This window comes from Rattus rattus, chromosome 6 (genome assembly GCF_011064425.1).
Source record: "Rattus rattus isolate New Zealand chromosome 6, Rrattus_CSIRO_v1, whole genome shotgun sequence".
Classification (NCBI taxonomy): domain Eukaryota; kingdom Metazoa; phylum Chordata; class Mammalia; order Rodentia; family Muridae; genus Rattus; species Rattus rattus.
The window spans coordinates 87,874,948-87,897,736 of record NC_046159.1 but is presented as its reverse complement, the minus strand read 5'-3'; the positions used below and the strand labels follow the sequence as shown (position 1 = coordinate 87,897,736).

General features: G+C 42.6%; 1 non-coding gene and 1 pseudogene across 1 annotated transcript; one reads left to right on the top strand and one right to left on the bottom strand.

The window, feature by feature from the left end:
* Positions 1–402: 402 nt before the first annotated feature.
* LOC116904373 lies at positions 403–8,401 on the bottom strand (annotated as a pseudogene).
* A 7,334-nt stretch (positions 8,402–15,735) lies between these two features.
* Positions 15,736–15,875, top strand: LOC116904698. The gene has a single exon (XR_004388394.1). It is a non-coding gene; the product is annotated as a small nucleolar RNA SNORA48 (small nucleolar RNA).
* Positions 15,876–22,789: the final 6,914 nt, after the last annotated feature.

The window sequence follows — 22,789 nt, the reverse complement described above, 5'->3', positions numbered from 1 at the left end:
AATTGTATACTGCGTTGGGACTTCTACAAATCTGTAACTGAATAGGTTTGATGTAAATATCCAGTTTTCCCCCAGTGGCCGATTTTTCACCGTCTAAAAGCTTATGGACACAATCCAACACACACACAAATGCATACGTATTTAACTTGGGATTATTGCGGATAAGAACTCGAGAAATGTGGGCCCGGTTAATGTTAAATACATTTTATAATATTTTTGCACAAGGGTTCAAAATAAAATGTAAACCCCTGCAAAGAAGTTACCCATTTAATTTTCAGTGACAGCGAAAAGAAATAAATGTTGTTTGGAAAATTCATAAATGTCAGACAATATTGCTAAGAAAAACCACGTTTTCTTCTTACAATGTGGAGTCTTTACTAGGACAGGGAATGCGGGGCAGGTTTAGGGCAAGTAGAATGGGCCACTGCAGAAGCCTTTGGGATCTTGATTCATCTGCTGGGGATGGGGAGTTAGTGTTTGCTGTGGGTAAGAGATAGCCTGTCCTTTCTCCAGACACCGTTCACAGTCAATCAAAGAGTTTACTCCATCGGTGACCAGTTGTTCCAACTCCAACTTGCCAAACCAATCCAAATCAGAGATGTTAAAGACGCTGCCTATGGCAGCCGTCCACACCTCCAGTACCACAGTTTGGGGATCTTAAGTTCTCCAGGGTCTCTGGGAAGAGGCTGTCTCTGCTGTTCGAGATGCACTCCTGCCTGAAGTCCAGTCCTCAGGTTAGATGGACAGGTAGAGATGTATCCCAAATGCTTATTCCACGTGAGCTCCCAGCCTCAATTTTGGATCAGCGTCTCCACCTTTCTCAAACACTCCCTTCACATCACCTTTCTCCAAAGAGATGGCCCGTGTGCGGTCCTCCTCATTCACCCAGATCAAGAAAGTCTTCTTATTGTAGAACATCTGGCCAGTCTCGAGCCATTCCTACTGCAGTCAGCAATGGGATCCAACAGAAAACAGTCATCAATAAGCTGTTGCTGTCCAGCCTCCGTCATCTCACGGAGCCTATGACATCACCCAGCTAGGTCACCCTTCCAGCTACTCGGTATGTCTACCACAACACGTCCTACCTGTTCTCATTCTGCCTGAGTGCCGGGTGGAGGGAGATTGAATCCCCTGATACTTCAGCCAGTTCTGACTCTTGAAGGCAATAACACACCTTTCACCAAGGTGGACAGATGGATTTTACCTGCATCAAGGTCAGTGGGGAGCTTCATTGTTCAAGAGTCATATCCATTATGTCCCACTTGGATCACAGGCTGAAATGGTTCATGAAATATCTAACACATAGGTTTCCTCATCTCTAGCCACCATGTCCACAGACTTGATGAAGAGGTGGCCAGGGTTGTCCACACCAATCTGGATGCACTGATCTGGTGTCCAGCCAGTGGGTGTGGTCTTGTCCTATAGCCATGCATAGACTGCTAGGTTCAGCTGACCGGCCACACGGTTGTGCTTTTGGAGCTCTGGGTATTCAGTGCCTGGGGGGAGGAGTAGCTCATCAGTTTACCAGCAGCTCATGGCAGATTCCCAGAGATGAGAGACCCAGCTCCAGACAAAGCCAGAAACCTGATTCTGGCCAGGCAGATGGGAGAAAGGACCAGCAATGGCTTGAAGATAATGGCTACTGCATTCAGAACGGGATCTGTTCAAGTCAGGAGCTGTTGGTTGCTCTGGGTGTGGGGTTGGGGTTGGGAAGGAAATGGTGTGTGTTTTCTTTTCTTTTCCTTCCTTGCAACTCAACAATCACTTTTTGACCCACCCATATGTTAATAATCAAACAGTTCAGTTCAATGTTTAAACAGTATATGTATAGTTGAGGAAAGCTGGGGCAGACATGGGCAGCAGACTGTTCTCTGTGCTTCGATTTAATCTAGAACTCTTCTATTAAAGATGTGAGCACACTCCTTGCTCAGTCATCACCAGAGAAGCTTCCTCCTGTGGAAGGTGGGGAAACAGAGATCCACAGCCAGATGTTGTATAGAGAATGGGAGATCTTGGAACCTTCAGCTCTAAATGGGATGTCTGTATCAAATGCTTCCCTCAGGGCTCAGAACCCCATGAAAGGGGGCAGAAAGAGTGTTAAAGCTAGAGAGGGTAAAGGACATCTAGACACAAGGCTCTCCAAATCAACATGATCCAAGCTCACATGAACTCACAGAGCCTGAGGCAGCATGTATAGGGCTTGCACAGGTCTGCACCAGGCAGGTCCTCTATGTATATACTATGGCTTCCAGTATAGTGTTTTTATGGAATTCCTGAGTGTGCGAATGAATGGGTCTCTGATTCCTGTGCCTTCTCTTGAGCTCTTTTCCTTCTGTTGGTTTGTTCTATGCAATTTCAGTGTGTTAGTTTTTGTTTTATCTTATTACAGTTTATTTTGTTTTATTATTAAAAATATATGAGCACAGTCTTAAGTAAAAAATAAATAAATAAGAATCCTGATTATTTTTTAACTATAGCGTAGAGATTATTAATGGTTTAAATAAACATGCATAAAATAACACAGATTTACAAGAAAAGAAAAATGGCTCAAATCATGTATTTATAACACAACAGTATGTTTCCAAATGACAGCAGGTGAAAATGTTCACATTCATCATGAGTAATCAAAAGAAAGTTTACGTTAAAAAGATGCTTTCCCCAGGGAAAAGTATACTGTTCTGCTGAAGAAGCATAGCAAAAATATGAGTCCTTAATGCCACTCTGCTATACTCACAATGTAGTACCCGCCACAGATGGGAACAAGTACAGAGACCCATGTCTGACAATATGAAGACAGTGAGAGACTTGGAACATCCAGTCCTTAACAGGATGTCTCCATCAGATACCTTCCCTTGGGGGACAGGGAACTCAGCAGAAGAGGAGGTAGAAAGACTGTAAGAGTGGATGGAAGATACCAAGGAAGAAAGGTGTTCTAGACACCACAGGAACGACCCACATATGAACTCACAGATAATAGGCAGCATGTACTGGGCCTGCATGGATCTGTACCAGATGGGGTCCCAGCACTGAGAGAGGACGAAGACACCAGCCCCCATTTCTAATGCAAAAGCTATCTCCAATTGATAACTGCTTGCCAAGGAAACATTGGTTTTTGTAACTCTGGAAGATCTACATCTATTTTCGGTCTGTTCTCTGCTATGAATTACAAGATATTAAATTCCAATTTTGTCCTAAGCATGGCCTAGGCATATTGACCAATCTCTCTTTCAGCTAAGCTCTTTAAACCTGAGAAATGTGAACCAATAACTACAAATCTCAGATAGGGAAGGTAAAGTGATGTGTTTATTGGGGTTACTTATAGAAATGTGGGTGAGGGGTAACAGGAGCAGAACTGACTCAAAGTCCACCCCAATGTGATGACATATCTCAACAGTAGGGTGAAAGTTCACAAAAGCTAAAATTCTGCACATCACTCCCAACTCACAAGCAGTTCAACTGGTTGGAGAGTATCTCCTCCAGGTAGCTCACTTGGACTGAACCAGTGAAACTATAAGCCAGCCACAATGAAATGTTTTCCTTTACAAGAGTTGCCTTGGTCGTGCTGTCTCTTCAGAGCAATAAAACCGCAACTAAGACAGAAGTTGGTACAAGGGACTGGGGTATTGCTGTGATAGGCCCGGCCATGCTTTTATTTGGAGGAATATGGATTTTGAGACTCTGGGGTATTGCCGTGATAGGCCTGACCATGGTTTTGTTTAGAGGAATGTGAGTTTGGAGACTTTGGGTTTGAAAAGCAGTGGAATGCTTTAAGTAAGGTTAATGGGCCATCGTAGTAGGAACATGGGTGACATGGTTCTGAGAGTGGTTTGTACTCTGGAGACCTGGCTCAAGAGGAGTCAGAGAAGAATGTTAGTTGATTGTCTAGAGATCATTCTGGTGATATTTGGTGAAGAATGTGGCTGTTTTTTGCCCAAAAAAAAAAAAAAAAAGAATTTGCCTGAGGCCAAGGTGAAGAGATTCAGATTAATTGCAGTGACAAGGGACATCTCAAAAAAAAAAAAAAAAAAAAAAAGCCAGCATTGACTTTGTTGTCTGGTTTACTATCATGATGAGCATTTTAATCAAGTGTAGCAAGTTTGGAAAGGAAAAATACAAGTCTTAAAGGGGCACCAGGAAGTACAATGGAGCTACATCCTGTGTTCAAGGATATAAATGGAATTAAGTTAAGGATATTAAATGATCTCAGAGCAAGATCCCACCCAGCTTAGCTTATTGTTTATGGATTTACAGTTCAATAAGGGATGTTATATAATGTTAGGCGATAATATTACCTGGCTATTGCTTTTATTTGGATTTTTAATTTGAAATGAACTAAAATCCAGAAATGGAGGGCAGACCACACCTTCAATCCCAGCATGCAAGAAACAGAGGCATGCAGATGTTTGAGCTAAAAGTCCGTTTACAGAGCAGCTTTGATCATGTGGCTTTGGCTTTAGAGTTAAGAATGGAAGGAACTACTGGGGACAATTGATGCTGGTCAGCTGGAACTAAGAAATTATGGGTGATTCAGAAGAGACCAGCATCACTGAGGTGAAATTCTCTGGGAGTTGTTTTCTGAGAGTACAAAGAAGCTGTGTTCTAGAAATAGCCAAGGTTGTACTGTACTGCAGCTTTTCTTGGTAATGTGTAAGTGTCCCCCAGGTACTATGGTTTTGAAGGCATGAAGGGGTCATGGAGAGTAGCTGAAGCTTGGCACTGTGAGAGGCCAGGGATGGTGATGGTGGAGCCTTAGTTGCCCAGAACTAAAGGGGTCATGCAAAGAAGTTGAGGGTTGGTACTATGAAGAGAACCTATGAGCGGCTATTGGTGAAGCCTAGTTACAGTGGAAGACCTCAGTGTGTTGGATATGCCAGTACCATAGAATGACCATCACAAACAGCAGTAGCAGTGGAATGGAGTCAACCAAAACTTGGAGTGCTACAGAAGCCAGAGCTGGAAAAGACACTCAAGCCCTTTGAAGAAGTCCAGATCATGTGTAGATCCCAGACATTGGAACAAGAAACTGTAAAGCTGAAGTTGCCTTGGAGACCCCGATGTGTTAGAGATGTCAGAGCTGTGGGAAAGCTGCTAACAGGGGGTGGAACCAGCCCCACAGAAAGAACTGTGTTGCAGTCATCAAAGCTGAAAGGAGTTGGACATCAGACACAGAGATGCAGAGTTTGGAATTTGCCTGGCTATTTTTTGATCTTGCTTTGGTCCAGTATTTCCTCACTGTGATGTTTGGAATAATATATATCCTATAATGAAGTATGTGATCTGCTTTTTGATTTTGATTTTATAGGGGACTACTGTTAAGAAGCGACTTTGAACTTTGGACTTTTAACATTGTTGAGACTACTATGGATTATGGAGAATTTTGAAGTTGGACTAATGCATTTTGCATTATGCTATGGCTAAGTATGAACTCCATATATGTGTTTAAACAAGCCTATGGGGATCAGAGAGTGGAATGTGATGGTTTGTATATGCTTAGCTCATGAGAAGTGGTACTATTAGGAGGTGTGGCCTTGTTGTAATAGGTGTGGCTTTGATGGAGGAAGTGGGTACTCTGGAGGCGGGCGTTGAGGTTCTTTGTTTAGGCTCTGCCCAGTGCAGAAGAATCCCTCCTCCTGGCTGCCTGCAGAAGACAGTCTCCTCCTGGCCACCTTTGGACTGAGATGTAGAACCCTCAACTCCTTCTGCAGCATCCTACCTGCCTGCAGGCCGCTGTGCTTCCTGCCTTGATGATAATGGACTGAACCTTGAAACTGTAAGCCAGTCACAATGAAATATTTTCCTTTATAAGTGTTGCATAGGTCATGGTGTCTCTTTAGAGAAATAAAACCCTAACTAAGACAGAGATGTATTTACTGGATGCTAAACTTGCTTTTTACAGTCATGTAATGTAAGGTAAATGTATCAGGAATAGCTTCAGGCTGTTTGGGTAAAAACAACCTTTTTTTAAAATTTCTTTTAACTTTATTGTTTGATCTTAAACCTGATGCAGTGTTGTATGAAAAGTTAACTTTTTTAAAAAACAAGATTTATTTATTTTATGTATATGAGAACACTGTCTTCAGACACACCAGAAGAGGGCATCTGATCCCATTACAGATGGTTGTGAGCCACCATGTGGTTGCAGGGAATTGAACTCAGGACCTCTGGAAGAGCAGTCAGTGCCCTTAACCGCTGAGCCATCTCTCCATCCCCAGAAAGGTTAATTTTTATCATGCAAAGAGATGGATGCCAAGTGCCCTTGTTACTCCCAAACATCCTGCAATGTAGGCAAGCATTGTTCCTTACGTGACGCTGACACTCAGTGCTGGGCTTTAGTGGGTAATCAGGTTTTATCTTGTGAACCAATCACTGTGTTATTAAAGGGGATGGCTGGCCCCTTCTGGGCCTCTCACTATGCGAGGACATAGTACCTCTCCTTTCTGGGGAGTGTAGCAACAGGTTGGTATTTGGGAAAGAGAAACCACCCTGTGCTAGATAGTGAACTTGATGGTACTTTGATCTTGTATTTTTTCAGTCTCTGAAACTGTGAGGAAACAACTTTCTACTCTTTCATAAAATTATGCAAAAGGGGTCACCAAACCACTGCATGGCAGGTTCAGAATCCTAACACAACATTTCAAGCAGTGGGGACTTGCTGGGGCTGACTCTGTCATCTCTAGAGCTAAGTTGTGCCATACACACTGCTTGAGCTCTGTGTGGCTGGGACTTTGTAGGATTCCAAAGCCGAGGTTGGTTCCTGATCTTAGAGGCTCTCTGAGGAAGAAGATAGACAGTGGTGGGACATTTAATTACAGTTCCGCAGACTCATATCCAGATGGGAACATGGGCTACGTACGGGGTCATGGGTTAGGAAGATTTCCTTTCTAGTAATGGAAATGGGAATCACAGTGCTACCCACGCATTTTACCACTGAATGTAACCAGCCCAAGGACAGCTGCTCTAGGCATAGGCTTTAGCCCTGCAGGGTCTGAAATCAATTGAAAGAGTGTAGGGAAGCTGGCAAGCTCTATGTCTGGGGGACTTCTAGAGATAGGTATGAGGTGAGTGTATGCTGAGACCTGTATAAAATAAATTAGGATACCATGCAGGGCATGGCATGGATTTGGGGCTCTTTCCTAAGGTAGAAGGAGACCTTAGGTGAGTTTCAGTTGGGCAACTTAAGTGGATTTGCCTTGTAAAAACATGGGAAGTGTAATTTGAAGCACGTAAGATCAGTTATATGGCTGGTCCCTTCTACTGTTTCCACATTTGAAGGAAAAAAAAAAATCAGGTTGAGCTTTCCAGAACGCCGAGAGCACAGAACACTGCTTCGATGGTCCTTACACCAAAGCCAGGGAGCAGCTCCACAGCATTGACTTGGTGCCAGGCTCACCGGCTCGTCATTGCCAGCCTCTGACCCGGACATGAGATGCTGCATTCGACTTCGATATCGCTACTTGCCTCATCTTAGAGAGGAGGACATTGAGGTGCCAAGAGAGGAAGTGGCTCATTCAAGCTTATAAATGGTGGATCGAGACGAAAACCAGGCAGGAGGTTGGCTTGGGTGTCTGGATCGAAGTGATTGGCATAAGAGGTTACTCCTTCTCCTTTACAAGCTAAGTGGTCATCTCTCACTGGGCCATCTGAGTATAGGGCCGCGGGCTGAGAAAGGTACTCGGATGCCTGGTCATGATAGGTCAAATCTCCAGGAGACCCTAAGGGACCGCAGGCACATTCTCGGTCTCCCAGGAGACCAGGGCCTTCTCATGTAGCTGCAGACCCACACCCTCACAAACCCCTGTGGAGAGATTTGAGACAGATCAGTCACCAATGCCCCAAGTCCCTCTTCCACAGGTGAGGATGTGACCACAGGTTACATAGGCTCAAGACAGATCAACTAGAGAAGCAGGACCACGCCCCTGAATATGTAGATGAGGTCTTCCCAAGCTCTCAGGCCAAACCAATAGGAAGTACCTGCTGCCAGACCCTGACCCATCCCCAAACTGTACTTAAGAATCCTGTTCAGAAGGATTAGAGGTGTGCAGGAAAATCATTCCATCATCTGAGAGCTTCTGTCACAAGAGCTGTAACACCGCTGCTTGGGGAAGGGATCTGCTTTCCCGAAATAGCCGCCAGAAGCTCCCTGCACCCCTTGCCAGTTAGTAAGTCTTCTGCACCCCTTGCCTGCTATTAAGTCTCCTGCTGGCTCATCCCATCCCAAGCAACCAAAGTAGCAGTGGCAGAAAGGAGCAGCACCCGCAGCGGAGGTGGAAGCAGTCCCCTCTTCCTGCCCAAGCTCTCTCCCCCTCACCTGAACCCGAGCACCTAGCTGGGCCAGAGCTCTCTGAGGAAAGCCCCAGGCGCACAGCCCCACATCTGAGTACCCTTTCTCACCCAGCCCCATGGGGCCCTGCCAATTCTCACCTGCCCACTCCAAGAATCCATCAGGACAAGCCTCCTGTTTTGGCTGCAATGGAGACATTTTTTAATGTGTTGACTTACTGGGTGGTGGGGTTCTCAAATCTTTGGTTAAATATTATTTTGTGGCTTTATATGACTTATTCACTTTTCCAGCTTGAGGGGCTGCACTGGACAGGATATGCTGATAGTCTGGTAAGAGGGGAGGAGCCACTTAGCTTGAAGAGAGGGAGGAGTGGCCTATTAAACTAATCATTACTCATTTATCAAGGCTGAGGCGTTTCCATTAAATCAGAATCTCTGGTATCATGTTTTGTGTTGTTTTGTTTTTTAGAAGAGGTTAACACAAATTGCCTGGCATAATGTGAGTAGGCCTTACCAAATGGATAAGAGAACTGAACAGAACCAAAGACTGATTGCCTCAAGACCCAGACCGGAGGATTGCTTTCCCGAGTCTGCCATTCCCTGCCAGCTTTAGATTTCCAGTCTCCATAGTTCAGTGAGACAATTTCTTATAGTCTTTCTATATGTCTGTCTGTCTATCTATCTATCTATCTATCTATCTATCTATCTATCTATCTATCTATCTATCTATCATCTATCTATGCATTCAACTGTTGGTTTGATTCCTCTGCATAGCCCTAACATAATTCTATTCTCCTACCATTTAGGTCAGAGTCTGTAAATGTGAGGGGAATTAGCAACCCAGGGACCCTTGCCCATGCAGTGTTGGCCTCTGGCTTTCCTCTTCCCTCTGGATCCATCTGTATGCACATCTGTTGTTCCTGGTGTTGTGAAGTTTACCTCTTTCAGATTGAAACAGTTTCACCTAGAAGGAAGAAGGAAGCTCATAGGACACAGGAAGCTAATGTAACAAACACAGCTATGGAAGCTCCCAACAGGGAAGATTCACAGTGTGATAAAAGCAGCCCACGACTGCAGGAAGTAGAGATACTTGAGTGGTGTTGACTGTAGGCTGTATGGTACCTACGAAGCATCTGTTATGTTGGGTGGAGATTTTGGTGATCTTGCTGTTTTGAGGTCACCCATACCCCTATATGTATCCTTTCATCTGTGCTCCTCAAAGTAGCCCCATTGAGCTTGACTCACCATTATTGCTTTGTGTGGAATCATTTCTTTGGTCTGACATTGACATTTAGGCTGAGAGGAGTACACATTCGTGCACAGCTCCTGGGGAAAAACACACAAAACTTGGTTTGGGATTATGCTTCTGGTGAGAGCTCCCTTTCCTCTGTTGGGATAGCGGTATACCCTGACCCCTGACTTTGGGCTAACATCCTGATGATCTCTCTTCATCTTTCAAGTTTGAGGACCTACTCGGTGCTGCCATATTCCCATTACTGAACTGACTGTCTTGATTTTGCCCATGTCAGAGCAATTCTCATAGGCTGGCTTCTCTCAGAACCTGATGCTCCCAGCTGGGAAAAGGCTAGGTTTCTTTTGCATACTTGGAGAACATGATTGTCTTTGACCTTATCACTCTGACCCCTCCTTTACGACTAACAGAGATGATGACGCTTGGCCTCAGCATCTCTCTTTTCTCTGCTTGTTCCTCCTTGATGTCTTTGCTTGCCTGATATGAAGTTATCAAAAATGAGTAGATTGCTTAGGTGACTTACTGTACAAAAGGAAGGAAGTAAAAACTAGACCATTAATGGGGCTCAAAGCAGGGGCTAGGAATATTCTGAGAGGGATGAGAATGCTTTCTACTAGAAGAGGGTAGACTGTTCCATTGTGCTGAGCTTTGAAGTTAAGTCGGAGGACATTTTTGGAGGAGCTTGAGGTGGACCTCAAAGAATGGTGTGAAATGAAATGCTGTGAAGAATTCTGGGAGCCTGGTGAATAGAGAAAGAAGGGGAAGAAAGTATGTGAAGTAGATGAGGCTGGAGAGAATGAGGACAATGAGCTAATGCAAACATCTATCCAGGACGAGTACATGAGCCATTAGCTTCTATAAGAGCCATGGGTGATACCTTTCTAGGAGTATAGCACAAGGGCTGGAGGGCAGCATGCTCATGCTTTTTCTGGTTGCCATTTGGTGAAGGAGCACTGGCTGAGTCACTTGGAAGAGCTTGAGGACATCAGATCCTTCATCTGGGACACATGGCTGGGTGGTACAGAAAAATGCCTAACATCCTGCCCAGCCACACAGCTTTAAGAGTTTGAGATAAATTTTGCTCTTTAGAGTGATTCCAATAGCAGAGTTACTTACTTGTAGGTATTTGTAAGAGAATCTTTAATGATAACATTTCAAGCAGAAATTGTCTACCTGTATTTTTAACCACATCTCTTGCCACATCTAAACATTTTCTTCTTTAGATTGAATTATTGAAACATATTAAACTATCTACCTCTACCTCCTCTTGTGTTCTAAAATAAAAAAGATATTAAAATGATTTTCAAGTTCATTGTTAGGCTTCACAGAGAAAACTTTTTTTAAATCTATTGTGCAGATCAAGACAATATTTTTCCAGTTGTCTTAAGGCTGACTTTTGACAGTCTATCTGAATTAGGGTATATACAGTGTTTACATGTGACGTGTTACATCTTTTTCATCTCTCTTAAAGAACAGATATCTTATATGCAAACATGATTGTGCTTTTGTGGAACCAGCAAGAATCACCTTAGGAAAGTTTAAGAAGACAATTTAGAGGACTTACTGTCTGGCTGTCCCTTGGCTGTCTGTCCTTTGGCTGTCCCTTGGCTGGCCTTCCTTCAGGTAGGCAGCTGCTGCTTCTATCAAGGGCTTGGTTCTGTGGTGTTAGTGGGACCTATTTTCTTTCCATTTAACAACAACGATGACGACGATGATGACGACGACGACGACAACAACAACAACAACAACAATAACAACAACAACAACAGTGTCCTTTTCTGTAGTCCTGGCTAGCCTAAAACTTGCAATGTAGACCAGATAGGTGTTAAACTTGCTAAAATCTGCTGGCCTCTGCCTGTATAAGTGCCAGGATTAAAATATACCACCTGGCTGTCCTCTGAGAGGCACAATCTACCAACCACTCAGACAGAGCATCCACCCACAGCCAAACAGTAGCTGGAACTTGAGGACTCTTAAGAAAGAATAAGAGAAAATATTGAAGCCCCTAAGGGGATAGGAACTCCACAGCAAGATTAACAGAATCAACTAACCTGGACCCTTGGGGGCTCTTAGAGTCTGAACCACCAATCGAACAACATACACGGGCTGAACCTAGGCCTCCCTGTACATATGTAGCAGATATGTAGCTTGGTCTTCATGTGGGTCGCAAACAACTGGAGTGGGGGAGCTATCCCAAAACTGCTGCCTGTATGTGGGAAATATTCTAACTGGGCAGCCTTGTCTGGCCTCAGTGGGAGAAGAAGTGCCTAGCCTCACAGAAACTTGACGTGCCAAGGTGAAGGGATACCCAGGGAGGTCCCACTTACTCAGAAGGGGAAAGGAGATGACGGAGAGGATTTTGGGTAGGGGTGACTAGGAAGGGGGCAGTGACCAAGATGTAAAGTCAATAAGTAAAATAATAAATACATTTTTAAAAAATGGGAAAAAAAGATACATGCTACACCTAGCAGGACCTATTTTCAAAGAAATATTCAGAGCTTAAGCTGTAAATGTTTCCTTAAAGGCAGTAGAAATGGCATAGTCAAAACTCAGTGCAGGGCCTTGAATGCACAAGCCTCTCAAGGACTGGTGACTGACTGGTGACCTTCAGAAACAGGCCTTTGGAGTCTTCCTTCTTTCATAAATTTTAAGAGTTTTTTCTTTTTCTTTTTTGGTAGTAGAATAGCCAGTTGGTTTCTTCTCACCAGTTGCCTGCTGAGTTTGATTTAATTTTGATTCAATACACATTGCTTTAGAAACAGGAATCTGGGAGCCATTAGCGCTGGCCATGGCTCTACCAACACCTGACCAACGTATATCACCTCTTTGGGCTTCTGTAGAAAGAAGCTGAAGACCTACACTAAGCCATCCAGAGCACGGAGCCGCTGATCAGAATCCTCAATGTAAGACCTTGACTCTGACAGAAGAGAACATAGGAAATAGGATTGGACTCTAACACAGGAAAAGACTCTGAGAAGGACACCAATGGCAGAGGCACTAAGATCAACAATTTATAAACGAGCCCTCATAAAGCTGAGAAGCCTCTGTGCCGCAAAGAACAATACTATTCAAGTGGCAACCACACAATGTTAAAAAATCATTATCAATTATATATAATCCCTGATAGAGGGTTAGTATCTAGAATATAAAAGAACTAAAAACACCTGAACATCAAGAAAGCAAAAACCCAATTAAAAAATGGTAAATAGAATTAAGCAGAGAATTCAGAATTCTGAAATACAAATGGCTGAAAAACACTTAGTCATGAGGAAATTAATACTACATTTAGATTTCATCTTACCTCAGTCAAGAAAGGACCAAGATCAATAAATCTCATGACAGCCTATGCTGGCCAGGATGTGGGGAAACACCCATTGTGGGTGGGGGTACAAACTTGTACACCTACTATGGAAATCAGTGTGTCAATTCCTCAAAAACCTGGAGATTGATCTACCTCAAACTCCAGCCATATCACTTTTGGACATATACTCAAAGGACTCTGTATCATACTAAAGAGACATTTACTTACCCATGCTCACCAATGCCCTATTCACAGCCAGAAATTGGAAACAGCCTAGCTATCCATCAACTAATGAATAGATAAGGAAGATGTGGCAAATTTACACAATAGAATTCAATGAATTTGCAGGTAAGGGGATGGAACTAGAAACAATCATCTCTAGTGAGGTGACCTGGACCCCGAAAGACACTGCATGCTTTCACTTCTATGTGTGCCAATGATTGGCTTGGCATCCATGGGGTAGATCAACTGAGGCAGGCAGCTGTTGGGGGTCAGGGCTTAGAACCACTGATGAAGGTAGACTCAGATACCTATGGGGGCTGCTGCCACAGGCAGCCAGTGATTAGAGAAGTTGCTCAGCAGACTTTTTCCTGAGGAAACAAAGCTTAATTTACTGGTGAAGGCACTGCCTGTGGCCAGTGGAAAAACTATACTCATTTAACAGCTTGGGGCCATCAAGAGACAGAGGGAAAGAGAGAAAATTCACACACACACACACACACACACACACACACACACACACACACACACATACACTGAGTGGATGAACCAAAAGACAGAGTCCAGTAACTTCATACACATAAACACGCATGCATACGTGCATACACACATGTGTACATACCTACAGACAGACATATACACACTCACAAATAGAATGGTTATAGCAAAACTCCAGCAAACAGGCTCCAAACATCACACACACACACACGCGCACACACACACACACACACACAGACAAACACACACAAACACACACACAAATATACACAATTGGTAGATGAAGCAAGTTCCAACATTTAGACAAGCTTTGCATACACACACACACACACACATACACATAGTTGATGGGTGTAAGGGACAACGTATCAACCCCCACTCACACAAACCTTACACATATACATGCACATAGCTGATAGATATAAGAATGTTCCAGCACACTCTCACACAAACCTTGTACATATACATATAGTTGATGGATGGGAGAAACAATGTCCTAGCCACCATTCACACAAACCTTACACATATACATACATACACAGTTGTATGTATATGCTCTTCATTCTTTCTTCCATAGCTTATATATCCCAGCAAGTGGTTACAATGTGATCGTATTTTAGTTTTCTTCTAGTAAATGACTCTGAAAAACCAGTGTGTTCTCTAATATCTTTATAAGAAATAACATTAGATAGTACAGGTAAAGAAAACAAATTATTCCCCCAAACCCACATACATTCATAGTTAAGCAACTTGTTACAGATTAACAAAATGTAAGCAAACGAGGTAGTTTTCTCAGCCAGTTTCTCTTACTGGCAGGCAGCAATTTGCAGTTACAAAGAAATGAGTAATTATTTTATTATTTATCTTTAAAAGTAATCTTGTAGGAACCTTAAGAGAATCACAAATCTAAACTTTTATATAAAAATTAGTCATATCTATCTTAAATCCTCAGAATGCATATCTGTTCATCAGCAATTCTTAACAAATCATACCAGGAAGCTGAGGACAAAATTGGGTGTAAGAAATCAATCCTCACCAGTGCAGCCTCAGTGAAAATCACGTCAGCCAGAGACGCCATTGTTCTTGTTCCCTGACCACAAAGGTCCCTAGCTTAACTATTGAGAGTGTGCCTTTCTGAACTGCAAACTGTCCCCTAAGATTTTCTACATCAGAGCCAGTAGCAAAACCATCGCAACCTAGCTTCCCTAACAGTTTTATTTTTCCAAATATTTTCTAAGGGTGGTGGTCATTGTTGAAAAATCCATGTCTCTAAGTCCTTTCCTAGGGTGGTGATTAAATCATTAATCTGCTCCAGCAGCAATGCCTGAGAGATCAAGCATCAGGACTGCAGATGCCAGAGACGCTGCCCAGTGAGGGACTAGAAGCCCCTTAGAGTTTTCATATAATTAGACTAAGAGGGATGTGAGGGCAGCAAGCAGAGCAGAGCCCCACAGCAACATAAAGTCCTCTGGGGCCATGCCACACTGAGGCTCACCCATGTTGCTGTGGCAACCTGTGGGCAGCATTCCACGAGTTCTAAAGCCATTTGTCCTTCCTCCTGCATGGCCCTTGGCCTTTGTGGATATTAGTTCTTAAGCTCTAGATATCTATGTTTTGTTTAGACTATCCAAAGGTTAGGCAGTGTGGTTATTTGAGTAAGAATGGCCTCCATAGGCTCATTTATTTGAATGCTTGGTCACTAGGAGGTGGCACCATTTGAAATGGATTAGGAAGTGTGGCCTTGTTGGAAGGAAGGGTGTCACTGGAAGTGGGATTTGAAGTTCCATGCCAAGGCCAGAGTCTCTCTTTCTCTGCCTGTGGATAAGGATAAGTTCTCAGACGCTGCTCCAGCACCTGCCTGGATGCTGCCATGCTACCTGCCGTGATGATAATGGACTGAACCTCTGAAACTGTAAGCCAGCCCTGATTAAATGCTTTCTTTTATAAGAGTTGCCTTGATCATGGTGTCTCTCCACAGCCACAGAACAGTGGCCAAGACAGGTAAAGCACCATGCAAGAAGAGGAGATCTTCCAGGGAGGGAGAAATAGAATATGGTGTTATAAAGAGATAAGGGGGGAAGAAGAATGAAAGATTAAATGGAAGGGCATGGGAGGGCAGGGTAAAGGAGGTAATACAGGAAAGGAAAATTAACGCTAAACATCTTTTAAAAATCCATATGCTCTCTACCCCCAGCAATGGGCAAAGAGACACCTTGTTGTGGTGCTCTTATATCAGTCAGAGGCAGAGCAGATGGCCGTCCTTTGTTCATCCTCGCTGGATGCCTGGCTTGGTAGCCAAAGCTATCTTATACCTAGGACTCATAAAAATCAAATCAAATCAAATCAAATCAAATCAAATCAAATCAAATCCAGGCAGTGCAAGGCGGGAGAAGACAAAGCTGTGGACCACTGTGTCACCCACAGACTTGCCCTCCAGTGCACGGCACAGATGGGCCATAGATACCATCTTGTGGCCACACCATGCAGCACTGATGGAGGATGTCACCCAGAGCTCTACTAGCCTCTAGTCACATTGTCAGCCTGCAGTGGGAGCCACCACTTTGTGTGAGTATGTAGTGGTCAGATGGGAGAGAGAGAAGTGGGCAGCCTGAGCCTTGTGAAGAGAGACGGAACTAGAGACTCAAGGGTAGAGAGGAGCAGCTTGTTGTGAGTGGCCAGCCCTACCATCTGGAGCCATGGTGAGGTCTAGCCTGAGCTGCTATTAACTGCCATGTCTGATGTCCATGGCTCATATTACTACGAGAGAATGTGGTGATGTTCCTGGTTGGGGTAGCAGCTGGGGCCCATCTAAATGTCCACAGGTGCCATTTGTGTTTGCTTCTCCCCCTCAGGGTAGCCATGCCTGTCATACACCAGGCTGAACTGGAGGGAGTGAAGTTAGCCAGGTGGGCTGGTGGGTACAGGTAGGATTTTGGTCAGTGCTAAGTATGTAGGTAAAAAACATACTCTTGGGAACAGCTTTGGAGAACTGGTTAATTTATTAGGGAGGGAAGGGGATATTTATGCTCCTGGGGAGATGGTTAGGCTGTCTGGGGCAATGTTTGTATGGTTGTGAACAATTAGTCAGGGCAGGGATGATGGAAGATACTTCACCCACATACTCAGGGGCTGGGAGGGGTCCAGAGGAAAAACCTTATAAGGAGTGGACTGTAAGCTTACATTTTTCAAAACCTACTTTAATAAGGGTTCTTAAACCATTGAATCACCGTTCTAGCCCACTGAGTAAAGGTAGGGAGAAAGGTAGTTAATAGACACGGGGGATGTAGAAGTGGTTCTTTGGAGTTCCCTACACCCCAAATCCCATGAGTGCAGGACAGACTGCCACCTCTGCACACCTCTGCCCACATCCCCAGTCCAAGGGGAAAGTGCACAGTGCCTCTGGACACAGGGATATACGAACAGACAGCCACTGGTACCCGTGCTTCTGGTCTGTGCCCAGGACCTAAATGAACTGGCCAATCAGCTCCCTGCACCCAAATCATGTGAGGGAGAGAGCTGGACCCTCAGAAGTCTGAATACTTCTGAGAAATCAGAGGAGACTACCCTCTGCCCACAGTCCAGACCCAAGAGGGAATTGCCTATCGCCAACTGTGCTCCCTGGTTGCAAGGACCTAGGAGTAATCAGGGGCAGAACCCTTTGATTCCCACCCACGTCTAGAGCTGAAAGACAGTCTCCAGGAGTATCGACACACCTGAAATCAGAGCACCTGTTCTCAGAAAGGGCTGAAAGAAAACAGGAAAACAGTTCTACAGGAGTGCTGACACAGAGGCCTACAGCAGGGTCAAGTCACTCTCAGAAACAGCAAGACAAGCAAACACCAGAGACAACCCAATGGCTAGAGGCAAGCACAGGAACCTAAGCAACAGAAACCAAGGCTACTTGGCATCATCAGAGCCCAGTTCTCCCACCAAAGAAAATACTGGATATTCAAACACACCAGAAAAACAAGATTTAGATTTAAAATCACATTTTTTGATAATGATGGAAGACTTTAAGAAAGACATAAAGAACTCCCTTAGAGAAATGCAGGAAAACACAAGTAGAAGCCCTTAGAGAGGAAACACAAAAATCCCTGAAAGAATTACAGGAAAACACAACCAAACAGGTGAAGGAATTGAAAATGGAAATAGAAATAATAAAGAAAGCAAAAAGGGAGAAAACCCTGGATATAGAAAACCAAAGGAAGACACAAGGAGCCATAGATACAAGCATCACCAACAGAATACAAGAGATAGAAGATAGAATCTCAGGGCCAGAATATACCATAGAAAACATCAACACAACTGTCAAAGATAATGTAAAATGCAAAAAGCTCCTAGCCCAAAACATACAGGAAGTCCAGGACACAATGAGATCAAACCTAAGGATAATAGGTATAGAAGAAAGTGAAGACTCCCAACTTAAAGGGTCAGTAAATATATTCAACAAAATTATAGAAGAAAACGTCCCTAACCTAAAGAAAGAGATGCCCATAAACATACAAGAAGCCTACAGAACTCCAAATAGATTGGACCAGAAGAGAAATTCCTCCAGCCACATAATAGTTAAAACACCAAAATGCACAAAACAAAGAAAGAATATTAAAAGCAGTAAGGGAAAAAGGTCAAGTGACATACAAAGGCAGACCTATAAGAATTACACTAGACTTCTCACTAGAGACTATGAAAGCCAGAAGATCCTGGACGATATCATACAGACCCTAAGAGAACACAAATGCCAGCCCAAGTTACTGTATCCAGCAAAACTTCAATTAACATAGATGGAGAAACAAAGATATTCCAAATTTACACAATATCTTTCTACAAATCCAGCCCTACAAAGGATAAAAGATGGAAAGCTCCAACACAAGGAGAGAAACTACACCATACAGAAAGCAAGAATATAATTTCCTTGCAATGAAACCAAAGGAGAGACAAACATAATTCCACCTCTAACAACAAAAATATCAGGAAGTAACAATCATTATTCCTTAATATCTCTCAACATCAACAGACTCAATTCCCCAATAAAAAGACATAGACTAACAGAATGGATACATAAAGAGGACCCAGCATTTTGCTGCATGCAGGAAACACACCTCAGAAACAAAGACAGACACTACCTCGGTGTAAATGTCTGGAAAATAACTTTCCAAGCAAATAGCCCGAAGAAACAAGCTGGACTTGCCATTCTAATATCAAATAAAATTAATTTTCAACCAAAAGTCATTAAAAAAGGTAAGGAAGGACACTTCATATTGCTCAAAGGAAAAATACACCAAGGTGAACTCTCAATCCTAAATATCTATGCTCCAAATGCAAGAGCACCTACATTCATAAAAGAAACATTACTAAAGTTCAAAGCACACATTGCACCTCACACAATAATAGTAGGAGATTTCAACACTCCACTCTCATCAATGGACAGATCATGGAAACAGAAATTAAACAGAGACATAGAGAAACTAACAGAAGTTATGAACCAAATGGATTTAACAGATATTTATAGAACATTCCATCCTAAATCAAAAGGATATACCTTCTTCTCACCACCTCATGGAACCTTCTCCAAAACTGACCATATAATCGGTCACAAAACAGGCCTCAACAGATACAGGAAGATAAAAATAATCCCATGCATCCTATCAGATTACCACGCACTAAGACTGGTCTTCAATAACAACAATAATGACAGAAAGCCCAAATATACATAGAAGTTGAACAATGCTCTACTCAATGACAACTTGGTCAAGGAAGAAATATAGAAAGAAATTAAAGACTTCTTAGAATTTAATGAAAATGAAGATACAACATTCCCAAACTTATGGGACACAATGAAAGCGGTACCAAGAGGAAAACTCATAGCTCTGAGTACCTGCAAAAAGAAACTAGAGAGAGCACATGTCAGCAGCTTGACAGCACACCTAAAAGCTCTAAAACATAAAGAAATAAATAACCCCAAGAGGAGTAGAAGGCAGAAAATAATCAAACTCAGGGCTGAAATCAACCAAGTAGAAACGAAAAGGACTATACAAAGAATTAACAAAACCAGGAGCTGGTTCTTTGAGAAAATCAACAAGATAGATAAACCCTTAGCCAGACTAACCAGACGTTACAGAGAGTGTATCCAAATTAACAAAATCAGAAACAAAAAGGGAGACATAACAACAGAACTTGAAGAAATTAAAAAATCATCAGATTCTACTACAAAAGCCTATATTCAACAAAACTTGAAAATCTGGAGGAAACGGACAATTTTCTAGACAGATACCAGGTACCAAAGTTAAATCAGGAACAAATAAACCATCTAAACAACCCCATAAATCCTAAAGAAATAGACGCAGTTATTAAAAGTCTCCCAACCAAAAGGAGCCCAGGACCAGATGGGTTTAGTGCAGAATTCTATCAGACCTTCATAGAAGACCTCATACCAATACTGCCCAAACTATTCCACAAAATAGAAACAGATGGAGCACTACCGAATTCCTTCTATGAAGCCACAATTACCCATACGGAAACCACACAAAGACCCAACAAAGAAAGAGAACTTCAAACCAATTCCCTTATGAATATTGATGCAAAAATACTCAATAAAATTCTTGCAAACTGAATCCAAGAACACATCAAAATGATCATCCATCATGATCAAGTAGGCTTCATCCCAGGGATGCAGGGATGGTTTAATATATGAAAATCCATCAATGTAATCCACTATATAACAAACTCAAAGATAAGAACCTCATGATCATTTCATTAGATGCTGAGAAAGCATTTGACAAAATTCAACACCCCTTCATGATAAAAGTCCTGGAAAGATCAGGAATTCAAAGCCCATATCTAAACATATTAAAAGCAATATACATCAAGCCAGTGGCTAACATCAAACTAAATGGAGAGAAACTTGAAGCAATCCCACTAAAATCAGGGACTAGACAAGGCTGCCCACTCTCTCCCTACTTATTCAATATAGTACTCGAAGTCCTAGCCAGAGCAATCAGACAGAGAAAGGAGGGCAAAGGGATACAAATTGGAAGGGAAGAAATCAAAATATCACTATTAGCAGATGCTATGATAGTATACCTAAGTGATCCCAAAAGTTCCACCAGAGAACTACTTAATCTGATAAACAACTTTGGCAAAATGTTGGGGTATAAAATTAACTCAAACAAATCAGTAGCCTTCCTCTACTCAAAGGATAAACAGGCTGAGAAAGAAATTAAAGAAATGACACCCTTCTCAATAGTCCCAAATAACATAAAACGTCTTGGTGTGATTTTAATGAAGCAAGTGAAAGATCTGTATGACAAGAACTTCAAGTCTCTGAAGAAAGAATTTGAGGAAGATGGAAAGATCTTCCATGCTCATGGATTGGCAGTATTAATATAGGAAAGATGGTCGTTTTGCCAAAAGCAATCTACAGATTCAATGCAATCCCCAGCAAAATTCCTACTCAATTCTTTATAGAGATAGAAAAAGCAATTTGCAAATTCATTTGGAATAACAAAAAATCCAGGATAGCAAAATCTATTCTCAACAATAAAAGAACTTCTGGGGGAATCACCATCCCTGACTTCAAGCAGTATTACAGAGCAATAGTCATAAAAATTGTATGGTATTGGTGCAGAGACAGGCAGATAGACCAGTAGAACAGAATTGAAGACCCAGAAATGAGCCCACACACCTATGGTCATTTGATCTTTGACAAAGGAACTAAAACCATCCAATGGAAGAAAGATAGCATTTTCAACAAATGATGCTGGTTCAACTGGAGGTCGGCATGTAGAAGAATGCAAATTGATCCATTCTTATGACCCTGTACAAAGCTTAAGTCCAAGTGGATCAAGGATCTCCTCATCAAACCAGATACACTCAAACTAATAAAAGAAAAAGTGGGGAAGAGTGGGCACTTGGGAAAATTTCCTGAACAAAACACCAATGGCTTATGCTCTAAGATCAAGAATTGACAAATGGGACTGCATAAAACTGCAAAGCTCCTGTAAGGCGAAAGACACTGTGGTTAGGACAAAACAGCAAACAACAGATTAGGAAAAGATCTTTACCAATTCTACATCTGATAGAGGGCTAATATCCAAAATGTACAAAGAACTCAAGAAGTTAGATTCTAGAGAGTCAAATAACCCTATTAAAAATGGGGTACAGAGCTAAACAAAACATTCTCAGCTGAGGATTATTGAATGGCCAAAAAGCACCTAAAGAAATGTTCAACATCCTTAGTCATCAGGGAAATGCAAATCAAAACAACCCTGAGATTCTACCTCACACCAATCAGAATGGCTAAGATAAAAAACTCAAGTGACAGCAGATGCTGGCAAGGATGTGGAGAAAGAGGAACACTCCTCCATTGTTGGTAGTATTGCAAACTGGTACAACCACTCTGGAAATCAGTCTGGAGGTTCCTCAGAAAATTGCACATTGCACTACCTGAGGACCCAGCTATACCACTCCTGGGCATATACCCAAAAGATGCCCCAACATATAACAAAGACACATGCTCCACTATGTTCATAGCAGCCTTATTTATAATAGCCAGAAGCTGGAAAGAACCCAGATGCCCTTCAACAGAGGAATGAGTTCAAAAAATGTGGTACATCTACACAATGGAGTACTACTCAGCTACCAAAAACAATGACTTCATGAAATTCATAGGCAAATGGAATGAACTAGAAAATATCATCCTGAGTTAGGTTACTCAACCACAGAAAAACATACTTGGTGTATGCACTCATTGATAAGTGGATATTAGCCAAAAAGCTCAAATTACCCAAAATGCAATCTACAGACCACAGGAAGCTCAAGAAGAAGGATGACCAAAATGTAGATGCTCCCACTCCTTCTTAAAAGGGGAAAAATATCCATAGGAGGGGATATGGAAGCAAAGTTTAGAGCAGTGCCTCAAGGAACGGCCATTTAGAGCCTGCCCCACATGTGGCCCATATGTATACAGCCACCAAAAATACATAAGATTGATGAAGCTAAAAAATGCATGCGGAAAGGGACTGGATATAGATCTCTCCTGAGAGACACATCCACAGCATGTACAATACAGAGGTCAATGCTAGAAGCAAACCACCAAACTGAGAATAGGACCCCCTTGGGAGGAATTAGAGGAAGGATTGAAAGAGTTGAAGGAGCTTGCAACCCCATAAGAACAACAATGCCAACCAAACAGAGCTTCCAGGGACTAAGCCACTACTGAAAGACTACACATGGACTGATCC